Source organism: Corylus avellana, chromosome 10 (genome assembly GCF_965113065.1).
Source record: "Corylus avellana chromosome 10, dhCorAvel1.hap1.2, whole genome shotgun sequence".
Classification (NCBI taxonomy): Eukaryota; Viridiplantae; Streptophyta; class Magnoliopsida; order Fagales; family Betulaceae; genus Corylus; species Corylus avellana.
Window position 1 is genome coordinate 7,556,795 of NC_142499.1, and position 23,599 is coordinate 7,580,393.

At 38.7% G+C, this 23,599-nt stretch overlaps 2 pseudogenes; one reads left to right on the top strand and one right to left on the bottom strand.

Annotated features, from left to right (window-relative positions):
- The window catches only part of LOC132162253 (uncharacterized), a 40,460-nt pseudogene that overhangs the window by 9,454 nt on the left and 7,407 nt on the right, over positions 1-23,599 (top strand).
- Positions 13,859-15,237, bottom strand: LOC148583300 (uncharacterized; annotated as a pseudogene).

Below are 23,599 nucleotides of genomic sequence, written 5' to 3' on the forward strand. Positions count from 1 at the left end.
GTTTTATTGTTTAAATTATAACATGCATAGAATGAATTGCTAAAATTAAATATGGTTAACCATTGATGTGCGGATCGTGGTGAAATCAATACCCTACTCTCTCTCTCTCACTCATATATTTACTCTCTTTATTTTCATGCACTTTGAAATTACACAACAAAACATTCTCTTTTGAATTAAGTTTACTTTAATCTTTCAAATTTTGATAATTAAACCCCTGCAGTCCTTGAGGTTCGACACCCTCTCTATAGCCCTATTCTATGGGATTCGTCCTATTGCGAGTGGTTATTTTTATAATTAATATTTTTGATCTCAAAAATACCACATCAATAATTATGAAAGATGCAAAGAGCTGATGCCATTGGGACCTTAAAGTTTCTACAATGGTTTTTGAGCTTCTGATTAACGAATGCTAACTGGACAGTGGAGGGTGTCTCATGAATGATAATGAATGATTCTCTTTCATTTTCTCGATTCTTTTATGTTTCCCTTGTGATATATATGCAACTCATAAAGAACATAAGTGTTACCTGAGCTTCTTTATCTATTAGTAGTATAGTAAAATGGTATATGTATAGAAATGGTGTTGCCTTGTTAGATTATGCTTTTTTTTTTTTTTTGACTGCAAACGCTTTAGAGTAGTGTTATTATAATTGTATAGCAGATATCCAATATAATTAGAGTGAAAAAGTTATTAAGCACTGCCAAAGTAAGTACATTCTTTCTCTTTCATTATTTGTCCATAAGGTAACAAACAATACTTTAGTAGACTCATGACTTTTGTGGTCCTTCTGGAGTGATGCGGTTTTAACCGCTTCTTATTTAATTAATTAGACTCCTACTTCTCTTCTTGATGGAAAATCACCACATCAAATCTTGTTTCCAGATAGAAGTCCTTTCCCTTTATATCCATGAGCATTTGGATGTGTTTGTTATGTTCATAATATGAGTTCTCACATAGATAAGCTTGAACCTTGTTTATACAAATGTATCTTTTTAGGTTATTCTCGTACTCAGAAGGGCTATCAGTGTTATAGTCTGCTCTTACTATGGTATTTTGTGTCTGCTGATGTCACATTTTTTTAAGTCTCAGTCCTATTTCCTGATATTCCTATTCCACTTTCGGTTTTCGCTTCTCCATCTGTTCCTCGACCTCAGCTTTAGGTATATGCACGATGTCAAAGATAGACCGTTCAGTTCATGCCACCACCAGTATCTTCCTCATCTGCAGATTCTGCTCTTATAGATCCTTTGGCCCGAGTTACCTATTGCTTTACAAAAGGATTCATGATCCTATGACACATATCATCCCCTTTCTAACTATGTTTCTTATTGTGGAGAGGTTTGCATGAAGTAGGTTTTGAGAAAAGAGGAGGCTCGTCACATCATATGTAGCCTAACTCAAACATATTATTATATAAGCTTAAAGAATACACAAATGACTAAAATACTCTCAAACCCTAATACATTCTTCTAACACTCCCCCTCAAGCTGGAGCATATATATCATATAAACCTAGATTGGAACAAATAAACTCTAACTGGTTACGACATAATGATTTTGTAAACAAATCAGCTAACTGGTCTCCAGACTTCACGAATGTTGTAGATATATCTCCATTGAGTATTTTGTCTCAGACATAATGACAATCGACCTCAATATGTTTAGTCCTCTCATGAAACACTAGGTTAGATGCAATATGTATAGCAGCCTGGTTATCACAAGATAACGGGATAGGAGTAAAAGCTACAAAACCAATCTCCTGAAGAAAGTGTTGTAACCATGTCAACTCAGTAGCTGTATGAGCCATTGCCTTGTACTATGCTTCAGCACTAGATCGTGCCACCACTGTCTGTTTTTTACTCTTCCAAGTTACAAGATTACTGCCGAAGAATGTGCAATATCCTGTAGTAGACCGTCTATCTAAAGGAGAACCTGCCCAATTTGCATCAGTAAAACCTTCAACCCTAAGATGTTTATTCGGTCTATACAATATCCCTAGACCAGGTTGTCTCTTCAAATACCGAATAATGCGAGTAACAACTTCCCAATGTGTAACCCGAGGTGCCTTTACGAACTGACTGACAACGCTAACTGCATATGAAATATTTGGCCTAGTGATAGTCAGATAGTTCAACTTCCCAACTAGACGACTGTACCTGCCAGGATCTTCAACTAATTCACCTTCATCCTTTAGTAATTTCTTATTTGGATCCATTGGAACATCAACAGGTCGAGAGCCCAAAAGACCTGTTTCTTCTAATAAATCAAGTGCATACTTTCTCTGAGATAAGTTAATACCTGTTCGAGATCTAGCAACTTCAATACCTAGAAAATATCGTAGTTTGCCCAAATCCTTTGTATGAAATTGTTCTTGTAGAAATTGCTTTAATTGGGCAATGCCTCCATAATCATCTTCAGTAATAACGATATCATCTACATATACCACAAGAAGGATATAGCCTACACTAGAATGTAAGTGAAATACTGAATGATCCGTCTGACATCTCTGAAGACCAAACTTCAATACCGCTTCAGAAAACTTTCCAAACCATGCCCGCGGTGATTGCTTGAGACCATACAATGCATTTCTTAATTTACAAACAAAGCCCTGAGACTCCCCCTGAGCAATAAACCCAGGTGGTTGCCCCATATAAACTTCCTCACACAAGTCTCCATGTAAGAAGGCATTTTTAACATCCAATTGAAACAACGGCCAATCAAGATTAGTAGCCAAGGAAATAAGAACACGAACAGAAGAAATTTTAGCTACTGGAGAAAAAGTGTCATCGTAATCAATACCATATGTTTGCGTATAACCCTTAGCAACCAGTCAAGCTTTCAACCGTTCAATAGAACCATCAGGATGAAATTTAACTGTGTAGACCCATTTGCAACCAACAGTCTTCTTATTAGGTGGTAAGGGAACATGCTCCCACGTGCCATTATGATGCAAGGCCTTCATTTCCAATTCCATAGCTTGCCTCCAACCAGAGTCAGATAATGCAGCCTGCACTGTCTCTGGAATGGAAATACTGGAGAGATGGGACACAAAACAAGAAAGTGAAGGAGATAAAGAACTAGTGGAAACAAACTGACTAATAGGATGTTGGGTAGTGCAAGAACGTGTACCTTTCCGTAGGGCAATAGGCAAGTGGTCGGATGGAGATGGGAGCATCGAATTTGTAGACGATAAGGATAATGGTGGTGATAAGTGCTAAAATATTTATATTTTCAGCCCTTAACTTGCATGTTTTAATCATTTGGTTTTAGTTAATTAGGCCATTTTAATTCTTTTTTGTGTTTTTCATACTTTTGCAGGCTTTTGGAAGAAAATGAAGTAAATCTAGATGATTTGGGCTCAAAGAGAGAAGATGAAAAAAATTGGAGCTCCCTGACACTGCGATCGATCACAGGGTACCTGTGATCGAGCGTAATACCAGAGAGGACACAACATAAATCAGGGCAGGAGCGATCGAGCGCATGACAGAAGAAGGATCGATCGCAGACCTGCGATCGAGCGCACACGGGCTTCGATCGATCGTACCCGTGCGCAGGAGACACATCAAGTGGCGGCCAGAATGTCCCTCTTTCCATATTAGGGTTTTCCACCTCCCAATTGTAATAGGTCTCAAAACCCTACGAAATCCCTAGGTTTACTACGTTGTCAAGGACTTCTAAAAGCTATAAATAAACCCTTAAGCCTCTAGAATAGAGATACTTTGTAAGGAGAAGAATAGGGGCTCTTCAAGTTCAAGTCTCGGGCTTATTCTTTTCCTTTCTTTTCTTTTATTTTATGAAGATGATTAACATCAATTTTATATGTAGCTAATTTAATTAGTAGGGCTAGATTGAAGCCCTAGTTATGTTTAGTTAATATTTCAATATTGGCGCTCTTGTGATGATCTTGTTGTACTATTTAACTTGATTAATGCCTACTTGCATGAATTCCTCATATGTGTGTGCCTGATCAACATATGCATGTGGTATGGACTAGTTAGTTAAATCAATTTGGATGGCCGAGTCCTGGGTCTAACATAAGTAACAAAAGAATCCACACCGCGATTCTTGGGTAATCAATATGGGGAACCGGGAGTACATGCCATGCCCTAGGCCTCATGTGTTTGTCGATTTCCATAGAGTACATGCTTTTCTAAGGAACAACTTAGTATACATCATGCTAAATCCCTTAGAAAAGAAAAGAGTTAGAGTATACGCCATGCCTAACTCGTTGCTTAGGGAAATCTATAGCCTTAGGAGTATACGCCATGCCCTTAGGTTGGCAAACATTAAATATGCATAACATGATCAAAGCATTGACATATTGTTATATTAGCTAAATATAATTAGTGGTGGATATCAAAGCCCTACCTTTTATTATCATCACTTAAGCAATCAATTTTTGTTTTACTTAAGGAATTTATTTTTATACATAAATTCAGCAATCCTTGTGGGAATGATCCTGTACTTGCACCATTTACTATTATGTTGACCTTGTGCACTTGCAGGTAAAACGTACAATTATTTACCTATTAATTTAGGTAGATATTTTGTACATCAAGTTTTTGGCGCCGTTGTTGGGGATTGCAGCGAATTTTGTTTAAATTATTTTTCTTTAGTTGTGTTATTTTAATTTTCAATTTTCAATTTAGTTGTTAGCAAAAATCAAAAATATTTTTCGTTTTCCCTAACTTTTATGTTTTCTGTTGTAGGTTGCGGATTGGCATTCTGTGATTGCGATCAATCGTCAGCCAGGTGCGATCGAGCGCACACGATCGGACGCACCAACCTGCGATCCAGCGCAGTTCTAGGGAGTATCCGGGCCAGTAGTACTGAAGCTGCCTAACTGAAGAAGTAATTCAGTTGATGCAAGGTCGTGGATCTTAAGCCTCAACCGTTATTCCACTCGACCCTGAAATTGAGCAGACAATTCGACAACGACCTAAAGACAAAGAAGAAGAAGAAGAAATTGAGATGGAAGATTTGCAAGAGAATCCAATTGGGCCAAGACCATTAGAGGCAAATCCACCATGGGTGAGGAGACCAATGAAGCAGGCATACATTCCAGCAAACCTCCATCAACCCTCATGCATAGCATATCAATTGGAGGTGGATGACAGCTATTATATCTCTCCTCAAATCCTTAATGCATTGACTCACTTCAGAGGCACAGTTATTGAGGATCCCAACTTGCATCTTAAAGAATTCTTTGATTTATGCAAGTTGCAGCATGTCCAAGGCCTAACTCCAGAGAGACTCAGGTTAGTCCTCTTTCCTTTTTCCTTGAAAGATAATGCTAAACAGTGGTACAATTCCTTTCCTGCAGATTCCATCCATACTTGGGAAGAATTAATCACCAAGTTTCTGAAGTGGTTTTTCCCAGCCCAGAAGACAAAACGACTTAAAAGGGAACTTCCAATGTTCCAACAATGAGATGAAGATTTGTTCTTTGAGGCCTGTGATCACTTTAATTCCTTGCTTCTAAAGTGCCCACATCACAACATCCCTCAAGATGAGCAGACACAAATTTTTCTATGAAGGTTTAGATGATACTAACAAAGGGATGGTTGATACAGCTTGTTGAGGTATGCTGATGAAGAAGAGCAGTGAGGAAGCCATAGGGATCTTTGAGAGGTTGAGTGAACACACTCAACAATTTCCATCAAAAAGGAGGCATGGTGTAAGGAGCAAAGGCAGGAATGAAGAAAATAGCGGAAGCAAAATCAGATGGTTGCCATGCAGAAGGCATTCCTTATGCTTGCAAACGCCATGACTACTTAGAGCATCTCTCCCAATTAGCCAGCCAGCCAATTCCAAGTATGTGCCACATGTCCTCAAGTAGGTCATACTACTGAAACTTGCCTTTTATATTCATCTGCAGATCAGGAGCAAGCGCACTATGTGGGACAAAGCAACTACCCCTACAAGAACAATTCATACTCCAACACCTACAAGCCAGGATGGCAAAACCACCCTGATTTATCATGGAATAACAATCAAGGACAAAAAGGTTCCCAACAAGCACGCCAGCCAACTCAAAAGTCAAAACTGAACCAACTGGAGAATATGATACACACCCTGGTGGCTTCTCAACAGCAGTTCATGACTTCCCAACAGCAGTTCATGAATTCACAACAGCAATTCACGGCTGATCAAAAAGAATTCAATACAAAGACTGATCAAGCCATTCAAAGACTAGAAGTGCAAGTGGGGCAAATGGCAAAGGAGCTGAGTGAAGGAAAGCAGGGAGAATTTCCAACCCAGGGAGTCATCAGCAGTTAGAAGCAGTCATAGTTCTCAGGAATGGCAAAGTCATTGGAACTGAAGAGCCACCTCAAGCAACTCCAAAAGGACCATCAACTTCTAAGGTAAATAAAATGGAAAAGGTAAATGCACCCCCCTTTCCTTAAAGGCTAGTCAAACCAAAGAAAGAAGAGCAACTCAGTGATATCTTTGAGACCTTGAGGAAAGTAGAAATCAACATTCCTTTATTAGATGCAATTAAATAGATTCCTTCATATGCTAAATTTTTAAAGGATTGTTGCATTAACAAAAGGAAGTTTCAGGAGTATGAGACAGTGGCCTTAACAGAAGAGGTAAGTGCAGTCTTGTTAAGAAAATTACCACCAAAGCTAACAGTTCCAGGTAGTTTTACCATTCCTTGCAGGATAGGAGACCATTCTTTTGAAAAGGCGCTACTGGATCTAGGAGCAGGGGTGAATTTGCTGCCTTACACTATATATGAAAAGCTAGGATTGGGGGAACTTCAACCAACCTCTATCACATTGCAACTGGCAGACAGCATCAAACGACCAAGAGGTATACTGGAGGATGTGTTGGTAAAGGTAGGTACATTTATTTTACCTGCTGATTTCATTGTATTGGATGTGGAAGAATCCCCTATGCCATCACCTTTACCTATTATCTTAGGAAGGCCCTTTATGAGAACTGCTGATACTACAATAGGTTTGAAAAAGGGTATTGTGAGTATGAAGGTAAATGGTGAGACAATCGAATTCAAAATATTCGATGCATTGAAATTACCTCAAGAAGATTTAGAATGTTTTGATGTTTGTGTGATCCAAGATGTTAGTGAGATAGTTTTGCAGGACCAACATAAAGATCCATTGGAGGCCACCCTCACCCATAGTCTCACAAGGCAGGATATTGAGCCAGAGCTTGAAGATATTACTAATGATGTCATTGAAATAGTGTATCACCTTGAGGCTTCTCCAAAATACTCAAGTAAGTATAATCCTCCCTTCGAGATTCTGGAGCCTACTAATCCCTCTCTTGTTCCCTCTGGTGTACAGGCACCCAAGCTGGAATTGAAGCAATTGTCAGAGCACCTAAAATATGCATACTTGGGAGAAAACAAGACACTACCAGTCATCATTGCAGCAAATCTGAGTTGAGGGGAAGAAGAAAAGCTGTTGAGAATTCTTAGAGAACATAAAACTGCCTTGGGGTAGACCATTGCTGATATCAAAGGTAAGTGCATGCATCAAATCTTCATTGAAGACGAAGCAAAGCCAACCAGGGATGCACATAGAAGACTCAACCCACACATGAAAGAGGTGGTCAAGGCAGAGGTATTAAAACTACTGGATGTGGGCATCATCTATCCCATCTCAGACAATAAATGGGTCAGTCCAAGTAGTGTCAAAAAAGAGTGGGATCACAGTGGTGAAGAATGAAGATGATGAACTGATACCCACAAGAGTAACCACTGGGTGGAGGGTATGCATTGATTATAGAAGATTAAACAAGGTAATCAAAAAAGACCATTTTCCATTACCCTTCATTGACCAAATGTTAGAGAGGTTAGCTGGCCATAGCCACTACTGTTTCTTGGATGGGTACAGTGGCTATAATCAGATTGCAATAGCACCAGAAGATTAGGAGAAGACCACCTTCACATGTCCTTTTGGCACATTCGCCTACAGAAGGATGCCGTTTGGCTTATGCAATGCCCAGCCACATTCCAGAGATGCATGATGAGCATTTTTCAGACATGGTAGAGAAAACCATTGAGGTATTTATGGATGACTTTAGTGTTTTTGGGTCTAGTTTTGATGAATGCCTCCACCATTTGAAGAATGTTCTCAAGAGGTGTGAAGAATGCAACCTAGTGCTCAATTGGGAAAAATGCCACTTCATGGTTCAACAAGGCATTGTATTAGGTCATGCTATTTCAAGCAAGGGCATTGCGGTGGATAAGGCCAAGATAGATATCATCTTCAAACTTCCCCCACCTCTGACAGTAAAGAGGGTGAGGAGTTTTCTTGGATATGCCGGGTTCTATAGAAGGTTTATCAAGGATTTCTCCAAGATCTCTAGACCCCTCTGTGCATTGCTAGGGAAAGAGGCCAAGTTTGAATGGACTAAAGAATGCATGACTGCCTTCAACACACTAAAAAAGCTGCTCACTTCTGCACCAATAATGCGAGCACCTGATTGGAGTCTACCCTTTAAGCTCATGTGCGATGCCAGTGACTTTGCCTTGGGAGCTGTCTTGTGTCAAAGAATTAATAAGGTACCTCATGCAATATATTATGCTTCTAGGACATTAAATGATGCCCAGTTAAATTATTCTACCACTGAGAAAGAATTATTAGCTGTCATATTTCTTTGGAGAAGTTTAGATCATACCTAATTGGCTCTAAGGTCATTGTATTCACTAATCGTGCTGCTTTGAGATATTTGTTTGCTAAGAAGGATGAAAAGCCAAGACTGATCAGATGAGTATTATTACTGCAAGAGTTTGATCTTGAGATCAGAGATAAGAAGGGCAGTGAGAATGTGGTTGCAGATCACCTATCCAGATTACTTCATGAGGAAGAAGGAGATGAGCTTCCATTAAATGAAAAGTTTCCAGATGAGCAATTATTTGCAGTTGAGGTCCAAGTTCCATGGTATGCAGACATTGTGAAGTATATAACTGCCAAGGTTTTTCCCCTAGGAATGTCTAGTCAAGAAAGGAAGAGGTTGATGTCTATATCTAGACAACACCATTGGGATGACCCTTATCTGTTCAAATTTTGCCCTGATCAAATCATTAGAAGGTGTGTCTCAGAAGAAGAGCATTGGAGCATTCTGCATCATTGTCATCAGTTTGCATGTGGAGGATACTTTGAGGCCAAGAGAACAGCACTTAAGGTACTACAATCTGGTTTCTATTGGTCTATTGGCCTAATCTATTTAAGGATGCCTTTTTGTTTTGCAGCTCTTGTGATAAATGCCAGAGGACATGCAACATCTCATCCAGAAATTAGATGCCAATGCAAAATATTTAGGAGGTGGAGCTCTTTGACGTATGGGGTATTGATTTCATGGGTCCATTTCCTAATTCATATGGTTATTTGTATATCCTTATGGGTGTGGATTATGTGTCCAAATGGGTTGAGGCTGTCCCCTCAAAGACTAATGATCACAAAGTGGTTGTGAAGTTTTTGCAGGACAACATCTTCACTAGATTTGGGACACCAAGAGTAATAATTAGTGATGGAGGGAGCCACTTCAATAGTTATGCCTTTGCTTCTTTGATAAAGAAGTATGGCATCACTCATAAGGTTGGAACTCTGTATCATCCCCAAACCAGTGGCCAAGTGGAGATCAGCAACAAAGAAATCAAAGGTATCCTTGAAAGGACAGTAAACCCAAATAGGAAGGATTGGTCCCTACGCTTGAATGATGCACTATGGGCTTATAGGACTACTTACAAGACACCTATCAGTATGTCTCCATATCGATTAGTCTTTGGGAAAGCATGTCATCTACCAGTGGAGTTGGAACACAAAGCATATTGGGCCATCAAGCAGTTTAACTTTGATATAAAACAAGCTGGCAACAAGAGGAAGCTACAACTCAATGAACTGGAGGAACTGCGGCGGGATGCTTATGAGAACGCCAAGCTCTACAAGGAAAGGACCAAAGCATATCATGACAAACAACTAGTCAGGAAGGAGTTTCATGTAGGACAAAAGGTGTTGATTTATAATTCAAGATTGAAACTTTTCCCTGGTAAGCTTAAGTCAAGATGGTTTGGACCTTGTATTATTACTAAAATTTTCCCTCATAGAGCGTTGGAGGTTCGCAATCTAGAAAGCAATCGCATATTCCAGGTTAAGGGAAACAGAGTAAAGCCATATCTCGAAGTGAAATTGCTACCAAGAGATGAAGATCTGGCACTCCAATCTACCCCCTATGCACCACCACAATCTGAAGCATCTACTTCTGGACAGCACTGAGAAGGGATCATCGTCTGGCTGAAGACGTAAAACTTAGCGCTCATGGGAGGCACCCCATAGTTTATCCTTTTCTTTTGTTTAAAGTGTTTTCAGTTAAAATTTTTTTATTTAGTTTTCGTTTTGTTCCTTTTTACTTGTTTGTGTGTTTTCTTATTTTGCAAGGACAAGTGTGCTTCACTTCAAGTTTGGGGCCGTGCTATGAGCAATGCTTTCCACGACCATATCGACCATCTCCCAGGTACATTCTTTCCTTTACTTAGACACATTGGGGACAATGTGTCATTTAAGTTTGGGGGTATAGGCACACATGTTCACATACACTTTGTCCCAATTTCATGTTATTTGTTTTGTGTCGTTGTTTGTTCATTTGAAAAAAAAAAAAATAATAATTTTATGCATATTCATGTTTGCTCTAGAATTTTAAGTTGATCTAAAAAGAATTGTGATTTGAATTCATCAGTGAACTTAAAATTTTGAACACATGATCTGATGAGTGAATCTGTTAGTTTGGTTACTTGTTGAGGATAGTTGAAAAATCACATATTTGATTTGATCACACAAGCACATTAGCACATAATTTGTGAGGAATGACATGAGGTCTAATATGTGTGTTTCTGCATCTTGGATGAAATTGGATGACTTATTAGATGACACTATGGCATATATAGTGATGAAAAGAAAAAAACAAAAGAAAAAAAAAGAAAAAAAAGAAGAATAAATAAATGATCATTGATGGCTTTTCACTAAGTAACTGGACCTCTTGCCTCAAAGCATTGAGTGTTCACGTCAAAAGGTGAAAAATTTGGATTTGATCAATGTCATGGTTAGTTGGTTTTGTAGCCTTTTTGACTTGAGTTAATAGGTCCTTAGGGGTGTCTTTACACCTAATGCCCTAAAACCATCTGGTTTGGGAGTCATTGACTTAACACTTGCTACAAGGGTCAAATAGAAAGCTTAAGGGAACCAACATTGCACAACCTGACCCAAAAAAAAAAAAAAAAAAATGCCATTGTGTCATTCTAATAGGAATTTCAATGAATTCTGAGATAAGGAGACATTGCATATTGGAAAGAATTGGAAGCCTCATAATTTTGTACTAATTCACTCTGCACAAATTTCAAACTTGTGGTGATTTAGCATGTCCTTTGTAGGTAATTGCACTTTGAGATTCCAATTCATTGTGAAGATGGCGTTCATCTTTTTAAGCTTGCTTATGAATGAAAATTATGATCTTGAAGTGATGCTTTAACTTTTGGAATAACATGAACTCTTGCATGATGTTTGAGGGTAACATTTCTGGAAAACCCTCACGAGACTTCACTCGTCCACTAGGGAGTTCCTAGGGGTTTAAAATGCTTGTTTCATATGCTAAATGCAATCGTACATCTCACGAAAGATGGATTTATCTTTTTTTTTTTCTATTTTTCCATTCCTGTTTTTAGTTTTGTATTGCTAAGGGACTAGCAATATGTAAGTTTGGAGGTGTGATAAGTGCTAAAATATTCATATTTTTAGCCTTTAACTTGCATGTTTTAATCCTTTGGTTTTAGTTAATTAGGCCATTTTAATTCCTTTATGTGTTTTTCATACTTTTGCAGGCTTTTGGAAGAAAATGAAGTAAATCTAGATGATTTGGGCTCAAAGAGAGAAGATGGGAAAAATTGGAGCTCCCTGACACTGTGATCGATCATAGGGTAGCTGGGATCGAGCGCAATACCAAAGAGGACACAGCATAAATCAGGCTAGGAGCGATCGAGCGCATGACAGAAGAAGGATCGATCGTAGACCTGCGATCGAGCGCACACGGGCTGTGATCGATCGTACCCGTGCGCAGGAGACACATAAAGTGGCGGCCAGAATGTCCCTCTTTCCATATTAGGGTTTTCCAATTCCCAATTGTAATAGGTCTCAAAACCCTACGAAATTCCTAGGTTTACTACTTTGTTAAGGACTTCTAAAACCTATAAATAAACCCTTAAGCCTCTAGAATAGAGATACTTTGTAAGGAGAAGAATAGGGGCTCTTCAAGTTCAAGTCTCGGGTTTATTCTTTTCCTTTCTTTTCTTTTATTTTATGAAGATGATTAACATCAATTTTATGTGTAGCTAATTTAATTAGTAGGGCTAGATTGAAGCCCTAGTTATGTTTAGTTAATATTTCAATATTGGCGCCTTTGTGATGATCTTGTTGTGCTATTTAACTTGATTAATGCCTACTTGCATGAATTCCTCATATGTGTGTGCCTGATCAACATATGCATTTGGTATGGACTAGTTAGTTAAATCAATTTGGATGGCTGAGTCCTGGGTTTAACATAAGTAATAAAAGAATCCACACCGCGATTCTTGGGTTAATCAACATGGGGAACCGAGAGTATATGCCATGCCTTAGGCCTCATGTGTTTGTCGATTTCCATAGAGTACATGCTTTTCTAAGGAACAACTTAGTATACATCATTCTAAATCCCTTAGAAAAGAAAAGAGTTAGAGTATACGCCATGCCTAACTCGTTGCTTAGGAAAATTTATAGCCTTAGGAGTATACGCCATGCCCTTAGGTTGACAAACATATTGTTATATTAGTTAAATATAATTAGTGGCGGATATCAGAGAGGAAGGGAACAGGCAGCGGAAGAGATGCGGCATCAGGTGCAAGGGAAGAGTCGCTTAAGGAAGTAATAGTAAGAAAATAGGGGAGAGACTCATCAAAGGTAACATCAATGCAAGTGAAGTAGCGTCGAAGGACCGGACTATAGCAACGGTAGCCTTTCTGGGTTGTGGAATACCCAGGAGAGACACATTTGGTAGCACGAGGGTCAAGTTTATCAAAACCAGGGCCCAGATTGTGAACATAGCAAACACACCCAAAAACCTTCAGTGGCAAGGAGAATGGGGATGAAGAAGGATATAAAAGAGAATGAGGAGAGGTCCCTTCTAAGACCGAGGAGGGCATCCTATTAACTAAATAACAAGCAGTGAGAATAGCATCAGTCCAAAATTGTTTGGGAACATGCATATGAGACAAGAGACAACGTGCGACATGCAATAAATGGCGATTCTTGCATTCAGCCACACCATTTTGTTGTGGAGTGTGAGCACATGAGGTTTGATGGATAATGCCTTTATCAGACAAATAAGACTCAAAAGAACGAGAGGTATATTCTTTAGCATTATCCGAACGCAAGATACGAATTTTCTGAGCAAATTGAGTCTTAATCATATTGCGAAAGATTTGGAAAATAGAAAATAACTCGAAACGATTTTTCATTAAAAATAACCATGTCATACAGGAAAAATCATCCACAAAAGTAACAAAATAGTGGAATTTATTGGACACTGCATTAATGGGACCCCATACATTAGACTGAACTAACTCATGGACTAGAAACCCTAGGAACAACTAGTGATGGAAACGAGGCATGATGATGCTTACTAAGCTGACAAGCTTCGCAAAACACACAATTGATGACGAAGACTCGGGACTTGATGCTTCAACGTAGAGAGGGAAGGATGACCAATGTGATAATGCCACTGAAGAGCGGATGTGGACGACTGCAAAGCATGAGAGGGGGGTGTAGGTGCTATATCCAGATAATATAATCCATCAACTTCATGCCTTATACCAATCATCCTTCTCATCTTGAGATCTTGAAAAATACACAAAGAAGGGTAAAAACTAACGGAACAGTGAAGGGTTTTTGTAATTTTACTAATAGACAATAAATTAAAAGGAAAACCACGAACATGTAGAATAGACAACAACTCAATATCAGGACTCAGATGGGTAGTGCCTGAGCCGACCACTTTGGAAAGGGAACCATTAGCTAAGGTGACACTTTTAGGTGTAGCAACAGGATGATAATTAGAGAGGGAAGTAGATGAACCAGTCATATGATCATTGGCGCCAGAATCGATAACCCAGGGGTCACTAGTGGAGGATAAAAGACAGTGAGATACAGTACTTGATTGAGCAAGAGTAGCAGTGGAAGAGGTAGAAACCCACTTATGGGCTAAGAACTGAGCATACTCATCTTTCGGAATGGTGATCAGATCATTCTCGAAATTTGAACTCGAATGAATCGGTGGCCCAGATGGGGCTGGAGAATCCTCGTGAGAAGCAACCTGATTGGCAAACCCAGATGGTGTGCCATGTAAATCCCAACAAAAATCCACCGAATGGTTAGTACGACCACAATGAATGCATTTGCGAGGCCCATGACCTCCAATGTGACCACCTCCCTGGTAATTGCGTCCACCACAAAAACCACGACCACCTCGACTACCACGTCCACCACGGGAACTATTAAAGCTACCACGAGTAGCAATAAAAGCAGCACAATCATCATTACGTTCCGTGCTCAACAGAGAACTATGATCAGAAATAGTAGCACACTAAAGCCGAGAAAAAACCTCAGGAAGCGATGGGAGGTCGGAGCCACCCAAAATCTGTGCACAAACAGACTCATACTCAGGTTTCAAGCCAAGTAGAAACCAAACCACATCTACATCTTCACGTTGCTTTTCCATTTTCTTTAAATCAGTGGAGAGTGGTTGATACATGCCTCTCTCCTAACAAATGGCGACAACCTGATTGTAGTACTCATCGACAGTTTGATTACCTTGCTCAAGCCCAAAGTATTGTTTACACACCTCATAAATCCGAGTGATGTTCCCAGTACCAGAGTACATATGCTGGAGATGATCCCAAATTGCCTTTGGAGTAGGAAGATAAAGACACGAGGATCCAATATGGGGCTCAATACTGTTCAACATAAGAGATATAATTTGATTGTCGTCCTAGTCCCAACTACTCGCAGAACTAGGATCCGAAGGCTTCCCGGATTCCAAGTGAGAATACAAACCTTTCCCGCGCAAGTATATTTCTACGGATCGCGACCAATAAACATAATTTTTGCCATTTAGTTTCACAAGTGTCATAGGGGCCGGACCCATAGAAGCAGAAGTAATCAAATCGGAGTTAGGTGCCATAATGTGGTAACTAAAGGTCAACAACTACAAGATCCCACCAAAGAATAAACTACCAAGTAGAAATAGGCAAAAAAACTCAACCAAAACAGACCCAATTCGAAACAAAACTTGCTGCAAGTAACTTAAGTCAACTAAAAATAACCTGAACCGGGCTGAACAGGGTCAGAACCAAGCTGAACAGGGTTTGAATCGGGTTGAACAGAGTTGAACCGGGCTGAACAAGGTATGAACCGGGCTGAAAAGAGCTGAACCGGGCTGAACAGGGTCTGAACCGGTCTGAACTGGGCTGAACCGGTCTGAACAGGGCTTGAACTGGGTCTGAACCGGGATGAACAGTGTCTGAACCGGGCTAAACAGTGAAAAATCAAAATGCGGACAGCCTTATCCCGGTTTGAGGTTGGGATATCCTTATCCCGAATACGAGCAGCAAATCCTTGTAACCAAACACCAAGCTTCTTCTTTGTAAATAGTTGGAGAATCGCTGGAAAAGGACCAAACGTTGCTGTGACACCTAAATCTTGCTGGCGACACTCAGACCGTGCAGAAAACCACCCAACCAGCGTCGAAAACCACCCAGACAGCGCTGAAAACCACCCCGACAGTGCCAAAAACCACCGATAATGTGCTGGCGACACCCAAACCATGCCGAAAAACACCAAACGACAACGCATAGAACCTCCGACGACACGCAACTACTGCGAACGTGCCATTGACACTCAAACCGTGTCGAAAAATATCCAACGACGACTACACCAACCAACCACCAAAGACAACAACTACACCAATTCTGCCGATGACAACTGGTTGGAGATGGTGGTGAGATCATATTATTGGTGAGAGTGAGCTCGGCGCCATCTCCTAGCACGGGCATGAAGCCCAAGAATTTATATTTCTTCAATCAGCAAGATGAATGGGGGCGAGAGATAAAAAGGAACAGATAAAACGTTGGAGAAAGGAGAAAAAAAATGAAATAGAAGAAAAATACACAATATTAGGAAAAGTATAAACCCTAGGCTCTGATACCATGTTGAGAGGTTTGCATGAAGTAGGTTTTGAGAAAAGTGGAGGCTCGTCACATCATACGTAGCGTGCCTCAAACATATTATTATATAAGCTTAAAGAATACACAAATGACTAAAATACCCTCAAACCCTAATACATTCTTCTAACATATGCTTTATCTGTTCCGTATTCCTGTTTTATTACCACTCTCCACTTCACATCTTCCTATGTGTCTTAGAGATGCTTTATCACATGATGGATGGAGAAAGGCTATGGACAACGAAATGATTGCCTTACATTGTAATGAGACATGGGCTCCACTTGACATCTTCCTATGACTGCCATACACTGTCTTCGAGCTTAAAAGTTTGGAATGCTCCATTAATTTTGATGCTAGAGGCAGTGGTAATAGTCAGGGTAAAGGCAGGACTGTTTGGCAGGTCTAGGGCTTCTTTGAGCTTTTTTTAATTTTTAATTTTTTTTAGTTTTAATTTTTCTTTTTTTAGCATTATCTTATATACTTTCTGTCTACTAGGGTTGCACACCTTCTCACTTTTGATATGCAACATTACTTATAAAAAAAAAACATTGTAATGAGACATAAGATCTTGTCCCTTTACCTTATGATAAGAAGCTTGTGGGTTGTCGTTGGGTTATACTATTAGATATTGATTATATGGTACCATTGGCCGTTTGAAAGCCTGTCTTGTTGCCAAGGGATACACACAAACTTATGGAGTGGATTATGCTGAAATATACTCTCGAGTTGCTAAAATTGCTTCAGTGTGGGTACTTATTTCTCTAGCTGTCTCATTTCATTGGCCTTTATATCAGCTTGATGTGAAGATTGCCTTTCTACATGGCGATCTTTTTGAAGAAGTGTACATGGAGCAACCCTTGGTTTTGTTGCTTAGAGGGAGCCTGACAAGGTCTGTAAGCTGAAAAGGGCCATTTATGGGTTGAAATAAGCACCTAGAGCATGATTTGGAAAGTTTTTAGGCATTACTCGAGTTTGGCATGAGTAGATGTCATAGATCATTCAGTTTTCTATATTCATTCTGGTAGCATGTATGTTTTGCTAGTAATATATGTTGATGACATTATTGTGACCAGCAATGACGAGGAATTTAGAATGTGAAGTATTTTTTGAGTACTGAGTTTCACATTAGAGACATAGGCACGCTTAAATATTTTCTAGGCATTGAGGTGGCTTGGTCAGCTGACAATATAAGTCTTTTTCAAAGAAAGTATACATTGGATCTTTTAAAGGATTTGACGTTACTGGGGTCCAAGCCTACTAGTACTCCAACGGATCCAAATCAGAAATTGACAAATAATCATGGGGAATTGTTAGATGATCCAGGCAGTTATAGAAGACTAGGACTAAAGTTGAATTACCTTACTATTACTCAGCCCGACATCTTTTTTTGCAGTATGTGTAGTAAGTCGATTTCTTAAGAAACCGTGAATGCCCAATTGGGTTGCCGTGCTACAGATTCTTGAGTATTTGAAAGGATCACCAGGAAGAGGGACTTTTATATTAGGATCATGGTCATTTGTGTATTGAAGGTTATACATATGCAGATTGGGTTGGTTCACCATTAGACAGAAGATCTACCACGGGCTATTGCACATTCCTTGGAGGAAATTTGGTGACTTGGAATGTCAAAAGACAAGCCACTGTTGCGAGATGTAGTGCTGAAGCAGAATATCAAGCTATGTCCTATACATCTTGTGAACTTATATGGTTCAGAAATTTTCTTATGGAAAAGTTTTTTAAATTGGAAACACCCCTGAAACTATTTTGTGATAATCAAGCAGCCATCCATATAGTCACAAATCCAGGTTTCCATGAACATACAAAGCATATCGAAGTAGATTGACACTTTGTTCATGATAAATTGACTAATAAAGAGAAAGTCCTTCCGTATGTGAAAACAAAAGATCAATTGGCAATTTTTTTCTTCAAAGCTCTAGGTCCTTAATTGACAAGTTACATTTATTTGTTCCAAGTTGGGATTATATGACATATGTTCTCCAACTTATTTATTTGTTCCAAGTTGGGATTATATGACATATGTTCTCCAACTTGAGGGGGAGTGTTAGATTAGGATAAAGAACGCACTATCTATTGCCTTAGATAGGGTTAAGTTTGTGTTATTAGTCGAGGAGTTTGAGCTAAATTGTGTAACTCTTCTTTATAAATAATAATTGGTGTGTGGGGTGATTATGAAAATTAACCCTGCCTCTTATTTTTCGCAACAATAACCACACTCGATTTCCCTTCCTCACTATCGTCTCTCATATTGTTTCTCTTCCCTTTCTTCCACTTTTCATGCTTCCTTTGTACATTCACAGCTTTGAAGTCCCCTTCATCTAATGCCAAATATTAGGTTTGCTAAACCCTAAACTGATAATTGGATTCTATTAGCAACATTATAATTTCCCTTCTCTCGCTGTATCCCTCCCTCCCTCTCTCTACCTCTCTCTCTATCTCTCTCCACATTTTAAACGTTTTAAAATTCCATTAGTTGTCTTTGTTTGAGTTACATTTTAGTCTTCATCATTCCTCCATGTATTGCAAGGTTGTCTAACAGTTTATAACTACAATGTGATATATTCATGACGTGTTCTGTATATCTAAAGAGAAGGTTCTTGTTCATTAGCCCCTCTTTTTGTAATTTTTACGTATATGGAGATGAAACTCCATTTTTCTCTGCAAACTAATATCAATTTAGAAACTGTTATAAGATCAAAGCCTTTGCATGTAGTGTTATTTTTCATATGATTTTCACACATTGTCTCAGTTATTAGTATATGTCTCAATATTAGCTGGTACATATATCCACCTATATATGTATGTATATTGCTTTCCTGTGGACGATTTTTGTGTGTTACCTGAATAATTTGGATATGGCTAATAGGGGTTCTTCGTCTACCTCATCACTCCTTATATTCTAGGCTTTTAATTGATTTTTTTGTTGTCCTCAGGGTGAAGACATGGCCAACATTGAGCCGATTGCAGGAACTATAAATGATATTTGTACATTTAGTGGCAGTGGGTTGATGTTACTGGCTTTGGACTGCAGCCAAATACCATCTTATTTCTTACCTGCTCTGGGACCTGCCCCGAAGTGGTGTTCTTACCTGGAGTGTGTTTTTCATATGTTATTTGATTCATTCGCTGCTTTAGGTCAATCTCATTTGAGATCTTCTTGAGTTACATAGCTGATGTTCTCTAAGTTAATCTTACAGGAAGAGCTAGAGGAGGGTGCACAAACAACAATATATGACAACTTCAAATTCTTGACAAGAGAAGACCTTGAGAGGTTGAATCTGACTAATCTAATTGGCACCAATCTCTTACAAGCCTACATGCATGGGTTTTTTTGTTGATTATCGGCTATATAAAAAGGTAAGGCTGTCTTCATTTCTATTCCTTATTTTTCACAAAAGATATAGTGTACGTGCTGTTTTTAGAAATATTGATATTTGTTGAAGATGTTTTGTTTTCCATTCACTGGGTATGTTGTATGTTTTTTTATTAGAAACATTTGTAAGAAAATAGTTTTGAGTGTGTCAAGCTAGTAAAGGGACATATATGTTATGCATAAAACCAGGTCAAAGTTGTTAGACTTGTTTCAGGAAATGATTGTGTTGTTGTGGTTTCTTATATGGAGTATAAGTTGTTTGTTGGAGATGTCTTCTTGAGTCAGTTTTAGGCTTTGCTGATTTAACTTTAGGGTTGAATGATCATTAAGTAACTTAAAATTGTTTGTCAAGACTAGTGAAGAAAATGTAATGAGGCTTTAGATATCTCACTCAAGATGTTGCATCTCAAAACAATTTACTTCTTTACTTTCTCTCTCTATTTTCACCTCATGATCTAGCTCTTTTGTTGTTTGTCTAATTGCTTTATTAACTTGATAATATGCATATCTTATTTTGTGAACGATAAAGTTTTCTTCCAAACTGGGTTGAAGGAAATTCCTTCAGCCCAATCTATTAAATTGACATGTATTTGAAATGTAATTTTTCAATTCATGTACAATGTAGCCTTGACATGTGGTTTGTAAATTCTCTCTCTCTCTTTCTCTCCTGTCGGTTTTTGGTGGTGCATGTCAACGCTTCTATGTTTTTTTGGGGTGTCGGCGTTGTTGTAGTCCACAATGTTTGATTGTTTGTGATGGTTTCTTGAGTTGGTTTTATGTAGAGGCTAAAGCTTTTGAGCTTTCGGTAGGAATAGATGAGTCTGTTTTACGCTTGGTTGAAAATAGTCACGGGGTATCCAGAGTGTGTTTTTGGGTCAAGTGAGTGATGCTTGGTTGTCGGTCACAATGGAGTTGGTTCAAGGAAAAGAGTCAAGGTATATAATCCATTTTTAGCTAAGAGATTGATGCAACATAAGATTGTGGAGAACAAGAAAAACAAGAAGTAGAAGGGATAAATATTTCTAAGATTGTGAGACTATCACAAGAATCAAAGAAATCTTCTTAAACAATAGAGACTATCTATGCTTTAAGGAAAAACAAGAAGAAGAAACTCAACTATAAGTATTCTTATTTAACAAAACTCAATAATAATCATAAATTGAATTGTTAAAGGTTATAAGCATATATTTATAGCCCAAGACTCCTAGTCCTAAGATAATAATGAAATAAAGTTAATTTATAAGTCTACGAAAGTTAATTAAATCAAATAAAATACTAACAAAGAAATCTAATTCAAATAAAGACGGAAAGAAAAGATAGAATAAACAACTAGCAAAAAAACATAATAAAAGACTAAAAGATAAAATAAGATAAGATAAGTTTTGAATTCCAATCTACATCAGAGAGATCTGACCGATATTTGGTGGTGGCAGAGTATGGGGGTGGTGGTTGGAGTGGCTTTATTGTAATACTGGAGGGGCAAGGGAGAGGTTGGAGAGATTGTGCCCGTGAGCTAAGAAAGGTGGTGGCTTTCATCGACCAATCTTGCAGCTCGTATTCTTGAAAATGAGGAAGCAGAAAACGAGGAGAAAGATGCTGATGAGAATAAGACTAAAAAGAAATCAAAGAAAAAGAAAGGACTTAGCGCTGAGATACTCAAAGATGAGCGGTTTGCAGAATTGTTTACAAATAAGGTATGATAATGAGATCATTTTGGTAGTGCTGTTTTGTGGATGTCCTTTTCCTTTTCTTTTTAGATTTTTTTTTTTTTTTTTGTCTAACCTCTTCTATAAAAAAATGTCTCTATGGTGACCAACTTTGTACAATGATTACCAAATGTCTCTTGAGCTTAGAAGTCGCCGTGGCATCAAGAATCTGTTAATGAAGAATATTATTAAATCATAAACCTATATATGAATTATGCTCGCTTTAGTTGGGTGCTTCCTGTTGCATACTGCTTGTGTACTTAGGGCGTTTTGCGCTTTTAATAAAATTTCTCTTAACCAATATATGGACACGCAAAAGCCAGATTTTGGTGATTATTATGGAATGCTTTCAACGGTTTAATAAAATGTTTCAAAATGCATGCTTTCAACATCTAATCCTCATCTTCAATATTGGGTGAACCAAAAAAAAGAAGGAAGCAATTTTAGCATAGGCTGAAATTTATGTGGAATTGATAAAAGTAATTTTACTTGCCTCTACGGTTGTAAAGAGTGAGGGCTTCTCATGTATTATCTGTTTCTGGATGGGTTCTGAATCACTAGAATGTTCCATTTTATGTTTTTGTTTCTGATTTTGTATCCAGGACTTTGAAATTGATGAGTTCTCCCGCGAGTATCTGGCTTTACATCCTATGCCTGCCAAGAAGCAACCATCGTTAGTGGAGGAACATTTTGAACCTGTTATGGAGGATGAAGAGCAGAGTTTGAGTGATTCTGATGTCACGGCATGGCGAACTTGACAATGACGAAAGAAAAACAAAGAAAGCACGAGTTCCAAGGTGAGACTTTGTGGCATATTTTTGCTTTGTGTTGCCTTTCTAGGTATGGTTAGATAGATCTGTCATTTTGTTGAGTTTTATTGAATTTTCTTTTTACTCCCCCATATTGTGTATCTTGAGCGTGTGTTGAAGGGTTTAAACCAGGGTGCTTGGATCCTTTGTATCGTTATCAAAAGTGAAATCTTGGAAACTTTTTGTGCGACTGATGATTATTTTTCTTGAAATTCTTAGATTGTATGAAGTTAAGGATGGGCGACATGCAGACACATTCTGGAACGATGTATCACTTTCGAACGAGGACGTTCTTCCTATTGCAGAGAGACTAGCAGCTCTTAAACATGATCAGCCGCATTCTGGTGCCCCACGTGATGTTAAATTTGGACCGGGAGGATCACGAGAGATTTCCTTCACTTCCAGAAGCTCAGCCAAGTACAAGGAAGACGACGACGACGACGAAGTGCAGCATAAGAAGAGAAGGGGAGTCCAGTCACTAGGGCTTAAGCTGGATAGATCAAGCTTCGGGGCCGAGGGAGAGGAGGAAATCATGGGAAAGGAGGAAATCGTGGGAGAGGAGGAATCGCGGCTGAGGAGGAAGTCTCGGCGGTGGGAGAAGAGGCCGTTGGTGAAAGTGTTGCGCGGGTGCATTTTTGAGCTGCTTAGGGTTTATGTTTTTTGTTCCTTTTTTAGCATTTTGTATTATACGGAAAATTTTGTGATCTTCAAACTGTTGATAATGGCTCAAATTGTCAACAAGTGTGAAGATAATTGCTGAAAAATATCAATATTCAAGTTGTGGGCTCAAGTCATATTTATCTATAAGAGGATAAGGTTAGTTTTAAAAGGAGTCCAAGAACAACTGGAATTTGATTTTTTGGAGAAAACGTGTGTGGATAAACATGTGGGTTGCAATGCTTATCTTCATCATGAAAAGACTTTGTATTCATGATGGTTTCGTTTTCCCAGTAGCAATTGGATTAAAATTGTTCTCCTATTTTTCGTGATTAGCCACTATAAAAGGACATGCAATCCTTGGTTTACTGGGTATTTGAGATGGACAGTTGAGTGAGGTGTACAAGGGGTTAATGGCTTGGGTTTGGAATATTAAACTTGAGCGGTTCAAGCTTGTACTATTATACTCAATATTTCTCAATAGTAAAGAAGGAGACCGGATTACGCCCTGTGGACGTAGGCATATTGCCGAACCACGTAAACTCTTTGTGTATGTGTGTGATTGATGTGTGTTCTCGTGCGTTTTCTTTTCAAACTTGTCTTTCGCATAAAGGGCTGGTGGGAAATTGGTAACCAATTAATTATCAATTTTCCCAACAATTGGTATCAGAGCTTGGTTGCGGATTTCTACTAGTTAAGAAGAAATGCAGTCCTTGAAGTTTGTGATTGAAAGGTTCGACGGAAGAATGAACTTTGG